This window comes from Alligator mississippiensis, chromosome 2, assembly GCF_030867095.1.
Source record: "Alligator mississippiensis isolate rAllMis1 chromosome 2, rAllMis1, whole genome shotgun sequence".
NCBI classification, from domain to species: Eukaryota; Metazoa; Chordata; order Crocodylia; family Alligatoridae; genus Alligator; species Alligator mississippiensis.
Genome location: NC_081825.1, coordinates 7,159,597 through 7,175,135, shown reverse-complemented (window position 1 = coordinate 7,175,135; position 15,539 = coordinate 7,159,597).

The window sequence follows — 15,539 nt, the reverse complement described above, 5'->3', positions numbered from 1 at the left end:
GTAAACACTGGAACAGGTTACCCAGAGGTTGGGGAATCTCCAAATCTTGAAGGTTTTCAAGATCTGGCTGCACAAAGCTTTGGCTGGGATGATCTAGGTGAGGATGGTCTTGCTCTGAGCAGGGGGCTGGACTAAATGCGACCTCCTGAGGTTCCTCCCAGCCCTGATTTTCTATGATTTCTATGATCCAAAATAGGGGAAACATCCCTTGGTATTTAACCAGAGGAATGACTCTGGGCCAAGATGATCTCAGAGCAACAGAAATGCACCAACACCCAGGTGTGAAACAATGCAGCGTGGGAGAGCTTACTGCACCCTACAAAGCCAAATAATCCAGTTTAAGGTACAGTGCCCATGGACAGAAAGCACATTAAAGAGACCCAGCTACAAGCACCCAGATGTAACCTCTCTCTGCGTAGAACAGGTGCCTCACCGCTCCACCGGCCACGGAAAGGCTGCCATTGCCAGGGCGAAAAGCAGAATCAGGTCCACGCAAAACCACACCAGAAGTTTAGGAAAGAAAGCAAAGGAGAATGCAGGGAGCTCCCTAAATAAAGTAGACAGTTCTCTGGATCATGGTGTATGTATAAGGGGTCTAAGTCAGGTGCCTGATGATCCACTTGAACCGAGTCCTGCAACCATCATGCCCAGACCTTCGATGTGTACACCTAGGCAAGACGATGGAGGCTGCTCAAGATCTACCCCCCTGCTTTAGACCATTGAGACAGAGTCCAAAGGCCAGACCGCGTCCAGATATTTGGTGCCTCGATGGACGTAGCTTCTGGCAGAGAGTAGAGATGCTGCTGACTGCCCGATGCCTCGGCGAGGATGCATTTCTGTCAGAGCGATGTCCCTTAGCCTTTCTCCCACCAAGGAGCACCCAAAAGACAGTGGGGCTGAGGTTTTGAAGCACCCTATCCTCACCTTACTCTGGAGGTTGCATTGTGGTATTTTATAGGAGCAACCTTGCCATGAGTAGCCCCACCATATTGTCACCAAACCCTCCGGACGGATGCAGTTTCAGGTCATACGTCCCTAAAGGACTAGATAAATGCATCTGGTTGAGTTATCCTGATCATGTCTGCACTGCGTGAGTATTTCTGCGGCATTAGCCAAACATGCAAAGTCCTATTTAAGCATCCAGCAAGTTAGAGAATAATCTCCCCCTCGGCATTTACACCTCGCTCACACGAGGTGCTTGTAGGACGGCTTCTCTCATTGAAGCAAACTGATTGTCAGAGGATGTCCCCAGGGCAGGACAAGTAACAGCTTAGCAATGCTGTGGCTGCAGCTCTGGGGAGCGATGTGCGATTGCTTGGGTTTCTAAACCTGGCCAGAGACCAGAGATGCTTCCTCGGTCTTAAAAGGTCCCGACTTTACAGAACAGCCAGGGACATGCCGGGATGCCCATTACTTCAACAGGACTGAAAAGCAAGCCGTTGCTTAAATGCATTGCCAACTAGAAATGAATGGAAGCAGGTGCTGAGCAAAGCCACGGAGACTGCCCCAGGGTAGCAGACGGGTGTCGCGAGTGCATTTCCCACCCGGTGCTTGCTGCAGACAACATGCTGAGAGATGGGAATAAAGGGTGGTCTCCACCCTCTGTGTCTAAAGGGCCATCTCGGGCCATCCCAAGGCTCACCCTTTAGCCAAAACCCTTCAAACGTCTCATAACCAACTTTACCAGATGCAGCCCATCCGGGTTTGAGAAGCTCTCCTCCTGAGTACAAGCATCTCCTTACACCCTCCCTCCTCCTCCTCCTCCCGTGGGTTCATCATTCATCTGATCTCTGAAGGACATATCACAGGGAGCCAACCCCCCGCCCCATCTGCCTCTGAGCCCTGCTTTCTTTCTCAGTTTCCCAGACAGAGGCAGGCACAGGAGAGACAAAAAGGGAATGTGAATGCCTGGAAGAGGCTTGGCCTGAGGTTTCTGTTCTTCTCCATGCCTGTCCACTCACTATTTCTCTTGCCCTCATGTGCTGCTGCCCTAAGGTCATGTCAACGGGGAGAGACGGCTCACATGATCAAGAGCGAGCTTTCAACTCGGCCCAAAATAGGGGTCTTAAAGATTAGATGTGGGAAAGCAAGGCAGTTTGGGGGTTTGCCAGCTAGCGCAGAACATGGGAGAACTAAATGCAAGCCTTTGATTCACCATGGCATTTCTTTGTGCCTCAGTTTCCCACTTGTAAAATCTCACGCTGAACACAGACAAACACAGCAGAGCCTACGAGCTGCTTGGGTCCCATGGTAGGAGAGGCACCGAGAGAAGGAGAAAGGTTGGTGGAGGTTTCTATGCGTTCGTAGAGCATCTGATGCCATTGCGCCCTGACTTCAATTGGTGGCTTCCCAATACAAATGGGGAGAGATGAAGGAGGAAACAAGGGGGTCCTATTGATCAGCATCAGCAGTGGAGTGTGGGAACGTGAGACATCAAGCCGGAGTAGCAGAACGGCGAAGGAAGAGACACGACGTTGAAACTGGAAGTAGTGCTTATGGGGAGAAGTAGGTGGCATGCTTCAAGGAAAGGGATGATCTGGTCAGACAACGGAGGGAGGTAATATCGCTGCCCGCCTTCTGGCCAGTCTGGGAGGGGAGGAGCAGCGTGGTACTCACGGTCGCTAAGAAGTGTTGGGCAGGGAAAAAAGCCATTGAAGAAATGGTCCATGTAATGGATGATGCATTGTGTGAGCAGCTGCCATGCAAAAGGCAAATGTTACATGGGGCTGTAAGTGTGTGTCGAACAAGCGCGGTGATTATTTTGCTCTAGTGAGCACTAGCAAAGAAGCAATTAGAGCGTGGCGCTCAGCTGCGGGCACTGGGCTCTGCACGAGATGGAGAAACCGCACAGTGCAGAAGGGTGGGGGAGGCAGGCGGGGGTGAGAGACGGAGATGGAGACAAATCCTCAGGGGTCTGGACCTGCAGGAGAGGGGAGCGAGAACAGAGCAGGCACTCTTTGCAGAGAGCGAGCCGGGGGCAAGGTACAACCGTATCCAGAGGCACATTCAGGGATGCCGTACAGGTCTTCTCGGCACAGGAAGGGCAGAACAAACTGGAAATCACACCAGAGGAAAGGTGGAATGGGATACACTGCACTTATTTCACACGCCCACATCCCAAAGGCAGGGCTGACCTGAGAATGGGACGTATTGTTGTGTGCATGTGGACATCCAAAAGCAGTTAGATAACAGAACAAGCCTCCCAGGGGGTGTTGAACCACCACGTCTAGAGATCTTCATGGCTAGAGGATGCATTGGAGATAAATTTATACGTATGACGATGCCAAAGGGGTGGACAAGTAACCTTGCAGTCTTCGTGGAAACCCTCTTGGATCTACAGCACCATAATCAGCAGTGCAGGAGATGATGCTCCGCACCTCTGTCCCACAGCTAACTCTCTCTGCAGTCGCCAAGGGGAGCAACAGGAAGACCTGCAAAGTGTTTCTGCTCCCGTTTCTCAGGAATATGCAGGCACCCTCTCCGTCATCCCATTGCCTGTTTTCCATGGGCAGAGGAAGATGCCGGGCCTTATCTTCAACTGGAGGTGCCTTCTCCTGATAGAGCACTGAGGATTTCACAACGAAGCATCCTTTTATAATGCAAATAAAGGAGGCTGCCTTGAAGTCTTCATTCAAATATCCCTGCCAGAATACACCAGGGAGAATTCACATGCCTGGTAGGTACCAATAGGATGGAAGAGGAGCTGGTAGAGTATCGGGAGGCTGGAAAATCCAGGGCACTGGTTCTCAGCCTCTTTGAGCCAACTCCGACAGCCCCTCCACTTCTCTTCCCCTACCCACGGCACCCCACCCACTGCACACCCCTACATCTAGGCCTGTAGCCAACCTACTCCACACCCCCATGTACAACCCCACAGCACAATCCTGACAGGCACACTGCCAGGACACCCAAGCCAGCTCTGCTTGTGCTGCGTTGTGGCATCATAGCCACGGCCATGCAAAGCCTGAACTAATAAGCTTTTGGCTAAGGCAGCTCTGCTGTTTCCTCCTTGTGAGGTAGTGTGTGCAAAGCAATGCAACATCTCAGCACCACGAGCACTGTTCCTGTAGGGTCGGGTTGGCCCCTGCAATTGCACCATGCAGGATCTTCCCCCATCTCTTCAGTGGCTCGCTGGGTGAGCACCACTCGTTCAAGTGGCTGGAAATGGGAGTTAGTGACTTCTGCCTCTGAGTTACAGATCAAGCCCTATCCACATGGATTGTGATGGCAAGTTCTGTGAACTTAAGCACTAAGGGCCACATGTTATTCCATCTCTAAATTGACTTTGGTACCCAAGTGCCATCCCACTGCACCCAGCTGAAGTCCCTCTAGAAAAGGCTGGCCTGCCTACATCTGTAACACTGGCAGCTCAACAGTGTTTGAGCTGTTGTGGCACTGTGACTAGGCCACAAAAATTAGCGAGGAGGAGGAGGAGGAACCATTCACCTTTTGCAAGAACAGTTCTTGGGGGATTTCAGCAGAGTGCAAGAGGTCTGCACTTAGGCATCCTATATATAGCCTTCATTGAACTGGTGCCCTCCTCATTCATAATGGGAAGATGCTTGCATCATTAAAAACTATAGCTGGTTTTGCATTAGAGTTTAAGGCTGTGACACTGGTGTGAATACAGAGGATGTCGTGCTGATGGATTCAACAAAAGCAACACCTTTTGGCAGCATGGTGGGAAAAGAAGCATACAGGGCAGCCAATTGCATTACTCTTGCTTCAGAGCAAGTGTGGGGGGATAAAAGAAGGGAGATGTGCATCAGTTTGCAGGACCAGTCGTAGCTTAAGACCCTCCTTTTTACTGCCTTAGAGTTTGGGAACGTTACCTGGTACTCTGGATGGATGCCCAGCCGATGATGATGGTGCACGGGAATGCTTGTGTGCTTAACGGTGCAAAATACAGGACATAATAAAGGCCCCAAGGAGATGTCTGCCCGGAAACACCAGGATGCAGATTCCATGGTTCATTGATGCCAGACTAACCGCTCTCAGGATCACACAGGAGCTGGAAACCACACCAAAGGCTCCTCGAGCTCTTCTGACTCGATGTGTGGAGTTCGGAGCAGGGAACGACGTGGAGAAATGGTGTTTGCATCATTTGACTCATTGCAGACGTCACCAGGTTCATGCCAGTCAGAAGGACAAACAGAGAAATGAAGAAGGCTTTTCACGAACAGATCGGGGAAAAGTATGCAGGTGCTGCACTAACTTCCCGAGCGAAAAACCCTCACAAAACTATCAAGTGTGCAGAGAAGGAAGATTTTTTGGCAACACACATGCTCCAGGAGACAAATGAGCTTGCAAAGGCAACTGTAGCATGCCAACAGGCAAGAAAGCCATGGGATACAGCTGTGGTCAGTCCACATCCTCGCTCAGCAGCTGCTTAAACAGTGAGATGGCTGCAAAATGTGACCTCTGTTTGGAGGAGAGGAAGGGAGGTTTAATGCTGGCAAGCTGGGCTACTGATTCATAGCATTTAAGGGAAGCAGTGTCAGCAGCTTCAAGTGATGCGGAGAAAATATTTAAACCCTCCTAAGCAGCCAGATCAGGGTGGGAGGAAAGGAGCCAGAGGAGGTGCTGGCTGCTCCTGAAGGGATGAAAGGAGGGAGGGTTTTTTGTGATTAAAGCACAGGAGTCGAACTATTTGGGGTCAGGCCCCAGCCTCTATGCAAGCCCCTTGTAGACCGGCGACTCGCAAGCGGGAAGTAACAAGCCATGTTAGCCTAAAGTTTGGCAGAAGGCAGGGTGGCACCTTGGAGACTAACTCGTTCAGAGAGGCAAGAACTTTTGTAAGCGATGGGCTACTTCTCGAGATGCTATGAACGGACTCATTCATTCATCACCGCTGAACGCATCCATTCATAGTCTCCGACAAAGCAGCCCGTCGTCTATGAGAGCTCTTGCCTGTCTGAGCAAGTTAGTTAGTCCAAGGTGCTACCCTACCCTGCCTTCGGCACAGGATCACAAGGCCTCAATGCAGCACGAACAACACAAGTGGAGGAGCCCCATGGCCTGCGCTGTGCCCACGTGTCACGGCGGGGTCCTCGCGGAGGGCCGTGATCTCCTTGAGGCCCTTCTCACCGCGCTACTCCGGCCCGAGGGCACCCTCCATTCTCGCCCGCCACGTCTTGATGGAATATATAATAGGGAGGCTGCCTTGTGTTACCTCGGGCCTGTCAGCTCCTGGACCCCTCGTGGGACTCCCCGTATAATGGGCGCTACCCAAGCGCCCTAGCCTTATGGGCTATGGGTGGCTCCTACCTCCCCTGATACCACGCCCCAAGCCTCGCAGATGTAAAGGACGTTGTTCAGTCTATATGCCCGCTTCCCGGGCCTCCTCTCTAATATGGCCCACTCTGGGCTCCCTGTCTCGTGCCCAGCCTCTAGCTGGGACTCCCGTCTAGCCCACTCTGGGCCTCCCCTGCCGGTGTGGTTCCGCTCCGGGACTCTCCAGCGGGCCTCCGGTCCTATGGGCCAACCGCACGGACACCCTCCCTGACTCTGGCTCCCCGCGCTGCTACTCCCTGTCTTCTCAGGGGCAACCGCAGCGCCCCGCCTTGGTCTGAGGGGGGGATTGCCGCACTGGCCTGCGGCCGGGCTCGCTATGCCCGTGCGCCCACACTGGGCTTCTCAACCAAGCACCATGGCGTTCCCCCTTTCTGGGGCTCGCCGCGCCCACACTGGGCTACTCAGTAACATACAAGGGCGTTCCCCCTCTCTGGGGGCTCGCCGCGTCCACACTGGGCTACTCAATAAAACCCAATGGCGTTCCCCCTTTCTGGGGGCTCGCCGCGCCCACACTGGGCTACTCAGTAACGTACAAGGGCGCCCCCCTCTCTGGGGGCTCGCCGCACCCACACTGGGCTACTCAGTAATACCGCCCCTTCCCTGGGGCCGGGGGCTATGTCCCCCCCCCCCCCCCCACACGCAATCCGGGGTCTCGGTCCCCGTCCGCAACCTACGGGTTGTGCCCGTGACCCACTGGCCGCGCTCCTCGCCGCCAGCTGCTCGTGCAGTGGCGTGCGAGCTGCGCCTTCGCTGGCGCTATACAGGGGCTATGTTCCCCCACACGCAATGCGGGGTCTCGGTCCCCGTCTGCAACCTACAGGTTGCGCCCGCGACCTACTGGCCGCGCTCCTCGCCGCCAGTTGCTCATACACTGGCGTGCGAGCTGCGCCTTCCCTGGCGCTGTGTAAATAATGCGCCCTCTTGGCGCTAGGGCACCCCACACTCTCTGGGGTCCCTATAGTTGAGGCCTCCTCCAACCCCTACAGCCTCACCCAAGCCTCCGGGTGTAATAATACAACGCAAAACCACAAGCCCCTAGGCTGTAACACAAATGCAAGCCGCATGGCCATAACTCCTCATCATAGCTCAAGCCTCCAGGGCTATCATGAGCTGTACTTGCTACTTAGGCTCCTTCCCATCTCTCGGCCGAGGGAGCTCCTGCCTCTCCGGCTGCTGGCAGAGAACTGCCAGCCTGGCCTCAGCCCTGGGCTTTATAAGGGCCAGGCCCCGCCCCCTACAGGCAGCTGGCTCCGCTTGGTTGCTCCCGCAACCCGCAGCTGTGCTCATTACCTGAGCCAGCCTCAGCTGGGCTCGTCATGTCAGGCCAGGGCGCGCTCACTCACTCCCTGGCAGTTTCTCTTCTATAGGAGCAGGGGTACCGAGGTGCCCTGCGACACCACGCTTGTCCTAAAGGCATCGTTGCACCTCAAAAAAAGATTGCAAATGTAATGCTGCTCTGTTTCCTGTAGAGGGTTTCCGGTTTTAAACCTGTAGGGCTCATTCAGATCATGCTGGCTAGCTCCCCTTTGCAGCAAGAAGAGCTACAAGCTTACTCTGTCACCCCATTTTTCAATGACAGTAGATATCCCTTGATAATCAACCTGACTCCAGAAGCTGGCGCTTAAGATTATCAATCTTAAGCTTGATACTTAAGAGTATCAAATGCATTAAGACCAAAAAACTGTCAGAGTGGGCTACCGCCCTGGGTCAACCGTCTTGCCTAACTTGGATATTTAGCCATCTTTTATCATGAAAGTTACCCATACTGTATATTGTCTTCTAAAGCTGCAGATAACACTTCAAGTCTTAATCGCCTTCCAAAAAAAGACAGAAACATAAATAGCGGAGGCTTTTGAAGATTGTCTGGTGATGCTCTTTACTGAACCCACCGTATTAGTTGGGAGAGAGATTAGACTGGCTTTCAGGCTCCAAGAAAGAGCATCTGATGCCCAAAAGGGTGTCCATGGCTCTCCCCCCTGTACAGGTGGTTGAATAAAAGCCTTGCCTCTCAGTATTTCCTGGGCCATCACGACTACAGCAATGCTTCAGCTCTACTGCTGCCCGACAAAGAAAGAGATATAAAACTTAAGCTAAATGCCAGGAAAAACAATGACTTCTATTTAATGCCATTACATAAAATTATCTGCCCCCGCTGCCAATCCCTTTGTTCCACAAGTTTCCTGCCCACATCCTCCCTTAAGTGACCACTTGCATTCACATAATGGCATTAAACAAAAGTCATTATTCTTCCTGCTATTAAGCTTAGTCTCCAACTACTTCTTTGCCAGACCTCAGGAAGGGCACTGTTTTGTGCCTGAAACCTTGTTTGATGTCTCTCCCAACTAGATAGCCGGTCCTACAAAAGATACGACTAAACACATCCTGCCTCTGCTTCCCTGGACTATCACAACTTTGGATATTCTTTGTACCCTTGTTGAAGCCACAAACGTACATACTAACGACACACGTTGTGGGGGTGGACTGCTCTCAGATGTCAATTGGACAGACCAGACATATTTCACCCTCTTTTCACCTAGGACAATGTAAACAAGGTCAGTTTTAAGCCAGGTGCTAAGGGCCTTTTGCAAAAGGTAGCCCCGATTTTCATAATAGGGCCCTCCATCACTTTTAAAGCAGGCAAATACTTGTCTGCTGTTGCCTTTCAGCAATGAAAACTCTTGCAAGAAGCCGTGCTGTCTGCTCCCGAGCTCCATGTAATCGTATGCAAAGGAGCTTTTAGGAAGCCGAGGCAAGGGGTTGAAAGGGGCTGCAATCAGTGCGATGGCTAATTTTCCCAACCGCACATAAAGGACGGAAGAGGTGGGTACTTAGAGCATATTTCATTCATCATTAATGGAGTCAGATTGACAGTCCAGGCTGCTGAAAGTCCTGCATTTAGCCTGTAAAGCAGATTCAGAACAGGGAGCAATGGAGCAAAAATATGTGGCCACTATATAGGGCAGGGGGTTGATTTCTTTACTCTGTCAGTGGAGAGGATGAATGCTAGGGCCATCTTATCTAATAGTGACACTGGGAAGGTTTTGGGAATTGCAGATATGGGTATTTAGAGACCCTCCCACCTGGCTAAATTTCATCCTTCACAGAGCCTTTGGAAAGCAATGCCTTGGCATAGAGCAGCTGGCTTCTCTGAAGCTGCACAGATTCGATCTACTGCCTCCACATCTGGTTTCAAACAGCATCTAAAAGAGCTCTCTCTTCCTCGCCTTGATGCCTCTCCATTACAGGAGCTAAGAAGAGAAACAAATGCTAACAAATGGCAGAGGAAGCGCTCCATGCGAAATGGCTTGGCATGCTTCATCTTCGAGACAATCTTGTTAGGGTATGCCAGCGAATAAATACACAGATAAAAGGAGAATCTTATTCAGAGCCTGCTGTACTGCAGCACAGTCTCTAGCCAGGGATCTCATAGTCCTTTGCTTGCATTTATCAAGCGCAGGCTCGGCAGACGTTTGTGCGCGATGGACTAGACACAGATGATCTTGCCTCGAACAAAGGGTAGGGCTCAGATGACCTCCCGAGGGCCCCTTCCACCCTCTTTTACTATGAGCTGATCCACATAAAAGCTCTGGGAGGCAGGTAAGTGTTATTACCCTCATAACACAGGTGGGGCAACAAGCTGCAAAATAGCCATAGCTCACACAGCCGAGTCAGGAGAAGCCGGCTTTCCCAACTCTATTCCCTTTGCTTTCACTGCAGGACTATTCTCTCATTAACGAAAACGGCATGGGGCAAAATCATAGTATACACCGGGAATGGCCAACCTGCGGCACGGGTACTGGAAGTACATGGGCAGCCTCTGTGTGTGTCATGGGGAAGATCAGGGAGGGGACAAGTAGCATAGTAGCAGATAAGGAGGGAGCAGAAGGAAGAGCAGCAGATCAGATAGGAAGCAAAGGGAAGGGAGCAGGAAGCAGAGCAGCAGGGGACCAGAGAGTCACTCAGGCCAGGTGCAGGGCTAATTTGTAGCACGCTTGCCGAAAAAAGGTTGGCCCCCACATGGCTAAATCATTACTATAACCATGTCCGAAAAGGGATCAGATAAACTCACGGAGGACAGGTCCACTGAGGCTGCAAACAGACATTGCAGTTGTCCTCAAAAAAAAAAAAAGTTTCTGGGGACAAAATGCAGGCATTCAGACATCCGTGTCCACTGTCCCAGGATAAAAAGGTCCACAGGATAAGATGTGCTAATAGTTTGTGCTGGGACATCACAAAGTCCATCTGAATGGCTGTCTGCAGACCGCATCACTGACTCGGTGGGGAAAAGCAGTAGTGTATTCTGCCACCCGCTAAACCACTCGTGTGGTGGGTTGAAGTGGGAATTTTGGTGGTAGGAAATTGGAAATGGGATGTCTGTAAGCACCAATTCTAGGGTTTCTTTGTTCTGGGACAAACCCGGGCACAACTTGTCCCAGGACAAATACATCGTTAGTTCCTAACCTGAGAGCCATTAAACAGAAGAGTCAGGGGTGTAGCTTCTGACATCCCTAAACAAAGGATGCTTGATGTCAGGGGATGGACATGCCCTGGACGTTTATCTTCCCCTCTAAAGCATCTTCTGAAGTCATTAGTGGCTACTGGGAGGATAGTTGGCTCAATGGAGCCATTGATCTGATCCAGTATGGCACTTTTTACCTTCTCATGGGCTAGCTGGTGTGGTTGTGCAAGGGAGAGTGGGAATAGGAGACATTTCACTCCTCCTGCAAACAATCCATACTATAAGGAGCACAGTAGGTGGAAAAGCAGGCTCAGAAGAGTGGCTAAGTCCTTCCCATGGCCAGAGGAGGTTGCAATAGGGCAAAACAAGCTCTGGGCTCCACTCTGCCAAATGAAAGTCAACATGATTATACTGGGACACAAGGGGATGCAGGGGTTATAACAGCAGGGAGCTTGGGACGCAAGTTGTATGCAGGTAGAGCTTGTAAAAAAAAAAAATGCCAATTATTTTTGAGGGTTGGGAAAAGGGGAGACTGTAAAAAGAATTAAAACCTGAATATGTCACTCAATCCCATTTTGTTTATTAAAAGAATATTCCATTTCTGGTTTCTCATTTAAAAGGAAAGAAAAAGCTCAAGCAAAATGATATTTGCCTTTTCAGTTGAAACACCACTTTCACTTAAAATGCTTTATCGCTTCATTTCCCTGCCACCAAGTCCCTTGCCAGGCTGCTAGAGGAATAAGGCAACAATAAGGCTGCTGACCTCAGACAGATGGTAGGGTGAAGCACTAGATCGGCACAACTAATTTTAACAACAGTCTAAATTAATGATAATGAATGCTAAATCAGTCGCAACCAAAAGTAAAGGGACAAACAAGCACAATCAAGCTGAGGGAAATCCGGCAAACTGTAAATTTGCCCAAATTTGTAGAACTTAAACAATTTGCCAACTTGGAAAGTACTTCCACTTAGCAACAAAAAGAGGGGAAGGAACAGAACACATCCAAACATTTCCATATGTCGTCTCAAAAACAACCCTTTGAGTTTATTTTAAAAGGGTAGACGGGGTATCTTGTATTAGACTAACTGAGTAGTTGGGAAAAGTTATTTGCAAGCTTTTTGGTGTAGTCGCCTTTCTTCAGGCCTAGGGAGACTGCTGTTCTGAGATCTCCATGGAATGAAAGAAGCTAAAGATGTGACAGGAGGTCAGAGAGAAGGTAAATAGGTGGAAATTAGGGAAACAATGGGTAGAGAAGGGAGGGGAGAGAGGGAAACAAGGGGGGGAAATGGGTGAAGGAATGCCAAAGGTAAGCAAGGGAGACTCTGTTGTAGTAAACCAAAGTAAAAAAGAGGCAGTCTGTGAAAAAGTAAATAGCTGGAAATTAGGAAAAAAGGGTAGAGAAGGAGGGAGGGGATATGTAAATGGTAAATCCAGGCAGGTACCTGGTGAATCAGATGTCAGGCAGGTTGTAACGTGTCATAACTCCAACATTTATATTGAGTCCATGATTTTTCGTATGTAGTAGATTTATGAAGTGAAGTTTGTCAGCTTGTCTACAAAAGGTGTTTTGTAAGTCCCCTTTCAGGATTCAAGCTCAGAGGTCAGCAAGGGAGTGACTGTCTTGTGAGAAGTTTGCACCCACAAGTAACTGGATATTTTTGTCTATATTGATTGTATATTTATGCCTCAAGAAGGGTGTTTGTGCCCAAAAGCTGGCAAAGAACTGTGTTCCAACTACTTGCTTGGTCTAATAAAAGATAATCACATTTACCCAAAGAACCTTGCCTGCCTATGTCCTTAGACCAACACAGCTACAACCAACACCCCTTTTAAAAGGGCATTTACTTCATTAAAAAACTGACCTTATGAAAATGGATCCAAAGGGTTAAACAGTTCAAAATTCAGCAAAACCTTCAGTGAGTTCTGATAATCAAGCTCAATAATCCCCTCAACGGGTTTATCTACAAGCAGTAGTATTCAAGCCCAGCTTCCCGAGTGATTCCATATGTGGATAGTCTTACGTTAGAATGAGGAAAACTTGTTCTTGTTTATTGATTTGATTTCTGGATAGCTTCCCCCAAAAAGTTCAGGCGACTTATAATAAAAACCAGATAAGTCATAAAAACAGATGAAAACAAATAAAAAAGAAATTCTTAACCCTGCTGGCTAAAAGCCAGCCCAGATAATGTCTTAACTTAATCTGGACTTTAAGATGCAGTTTAAGTTCTTGGTTAGTTTAAGACACTTTCAAAATAACAGAATCTGGATGGGGAACTGGCTCCAGGGTCGGACCCAAAGAGTATTAATTGATGGGAGCAAACCCACATGGCGCAAGGTGACCAGTGGAGTCCCTCAGGGCTCATTACTCAGGCCAGTGCTCTTCAACATCTTCATTAACGACCTGAATTGGGGCATCAGATGTGGGCTGGGAAAGTTCGTGGATGGCAATAAACTGTGGGGGAAGGTGGACACACTGGAGGACAGGCTGGGAATATAGGCCAACTTGGACACACTAGTAAGGTGGGCGGACCAAAACCTGATGGCATTCAATGTAGAGAAGTGCAGGGTGCTCCACCTTGGGAGGAAGAACCAGCATCATATACTTACAGGCTCAGCAGTGCTACACTCACTAGCACCACGACCAAAAGAGACTTGGTCTTGATTGACCACAAGATGAACATGAGCCACCAATGAGATGCTGTGGATGGCAAAGCAAATCAAACTCTGGCATGCATCCTCCGATGCATCTCAAGCAAAGCCAGGGACATCATATTCCTGCTCCACTCAGCCTTAGTGAGGCCACAGCTGGAGTACCGCATCCAGTTTTGGACCTCCCAGTTCAGGAGGGATGTGGATAAGCCTGAGAGAGTCCAGAGGAGAGCCACCCACGTGATCAAAGACCAAGAGAGCAAGCCATACAAGAAGAGGCTGAAGGACATGGGACTCGTCAGCCTGGAGAAGAGAAGGCTCAGGAGGGGCTTGGTAGCAGCCTATAAGTATACAAGGGGTGGGGGGGTGCACCAGGGTCTGGCAGAACAGCTGTTCACCCGGGCACCCCAAGGGATAACAAGATGTAATGGCCACGAGTTTCTGGAAGGCTGATTTAGACTGGACATAAGGAAAAACCTTCTTTACCGTCCGAGTGTCCAAGGTCTGGACCAGACTCGCCCCAGAGGTGGTGCAAGCACCTATTCTGGACTCATTCAAAAGGTGTTTGGATACTCATCTTGCTGGGATCATTTGACCCCAGCAGACTTCCTGCCTATGGGATGGGGGCTGGACCCGATGATCTTGTGAGGTCCCTTCCAGCCCTTAATGTCTATGAAATCTATGAATTGGGCCAACCTAAGACAGGATCTCACACTGGATACTTAAAACATGGAGATCACTGAATTATAGACAAGAAGGGTTGAAGGGACCTCAGGAGGTCACAACTAGTCCGACCCCTGCTCCAAGCAGGACCAGCCCCAGCTACATCATCCCAGGCAAGGCTTTGTCGAGCCAGGTCTTAAACACCTCCAAGGATGGAGTTACCACCACCTCTCTGGGGAACCTGTTCTAGTACTTTAATATCCTCCTAGTGAGAAAGTTTTTTCCTAATATCCAAGCTCAGCTTCTCTTCCTGCAATTTGAGCCCATTGCTCCTTGTTCTGTCGTCTGCCACCGCTGAGAACAGCCCAGCTTCATCCTCTTTGGAAACACTCTGCAGGGAGTTGAAGGCTGCTATTCAATCCCCACCTCGGTCTTCTCTTCTGCAAACTAAGCAAGTCCAGTTCCCTCAGCCTCTCCTCACCAGTCATGTATCCCACCCCCTGAACCATTGTCATGGCCCTCCACTAGACTCTCTCAAAATGTGATATTCAAAATGATTACTCAGTTTGGAAAACTTTGACCTTGGTCTCTCCGTATGCAAACTCCTGCACCGGAAAATAGAAGTAATATGCTCCTACCTCTGTGGGGTGCTGCAAAGACGAGGCCATAAATGAGTCGGAGGAGCCTGGCTAATGGAGCCACGTAGATGGACTCAGGGGTGCAGAACTCCAGCCCACAGTCGAGTCTGACGGGCTTCTTTGCTCATTTTTGGACTGTCAAGCAGAGTGCAAAAAAGCACTCTTGCCACAACAGCAGGGTACTCTCTAGGAGGCAAATTCTTCCACCATTGTTACTTTTTCCTTCGTGCCATTCCCTTGTTACACTTTTTTGAGTAGATAAATACATTAGAGTTAATAGGGCTTAGCCATTTTAATAGCAAAGTAAGATGCATAGTTATTAGTATGCAAATTCTGAGAAATCTCATTAGCTCCAAGGTCTTTAATCTCTTGATGGTTTTCGGATAAATCTTCGAAAGCAATCTCCTCTGTATCCCCATTTATTGGCATTTGCTCAAATTGGAAGAGTCCATCCACACATTGTGCTGATTAAATTAAAACAAGGCAATCATTTCTTTTGGTCTGCTCCTGGCATTTTTCGAAGGAGGATCTCGAAGCGCTCCGACGTGAACCATGGGCTTGTGCACATAGTGTTACCCCAAATGACCTGCTCCTGAGCAACACCAGAAGTGGGCCTCTTGGTCCAGAACGAGAGCATCTTGCTCCTCCGGACCCGCAAGTCCATAACCCAGTTTATCTTCCCAAGTCCTGGTGTCAAAAGCTTCATTAGATCTAGATGAATTAAGCCTATCACATTACCCTCATCAAGTAAATCCATTTATTTATTTATTTATTTTTACTATAAAAGGATATTGAATTAATCCAACAGGACTGTCCTCTGATAAATCCAGTGTTG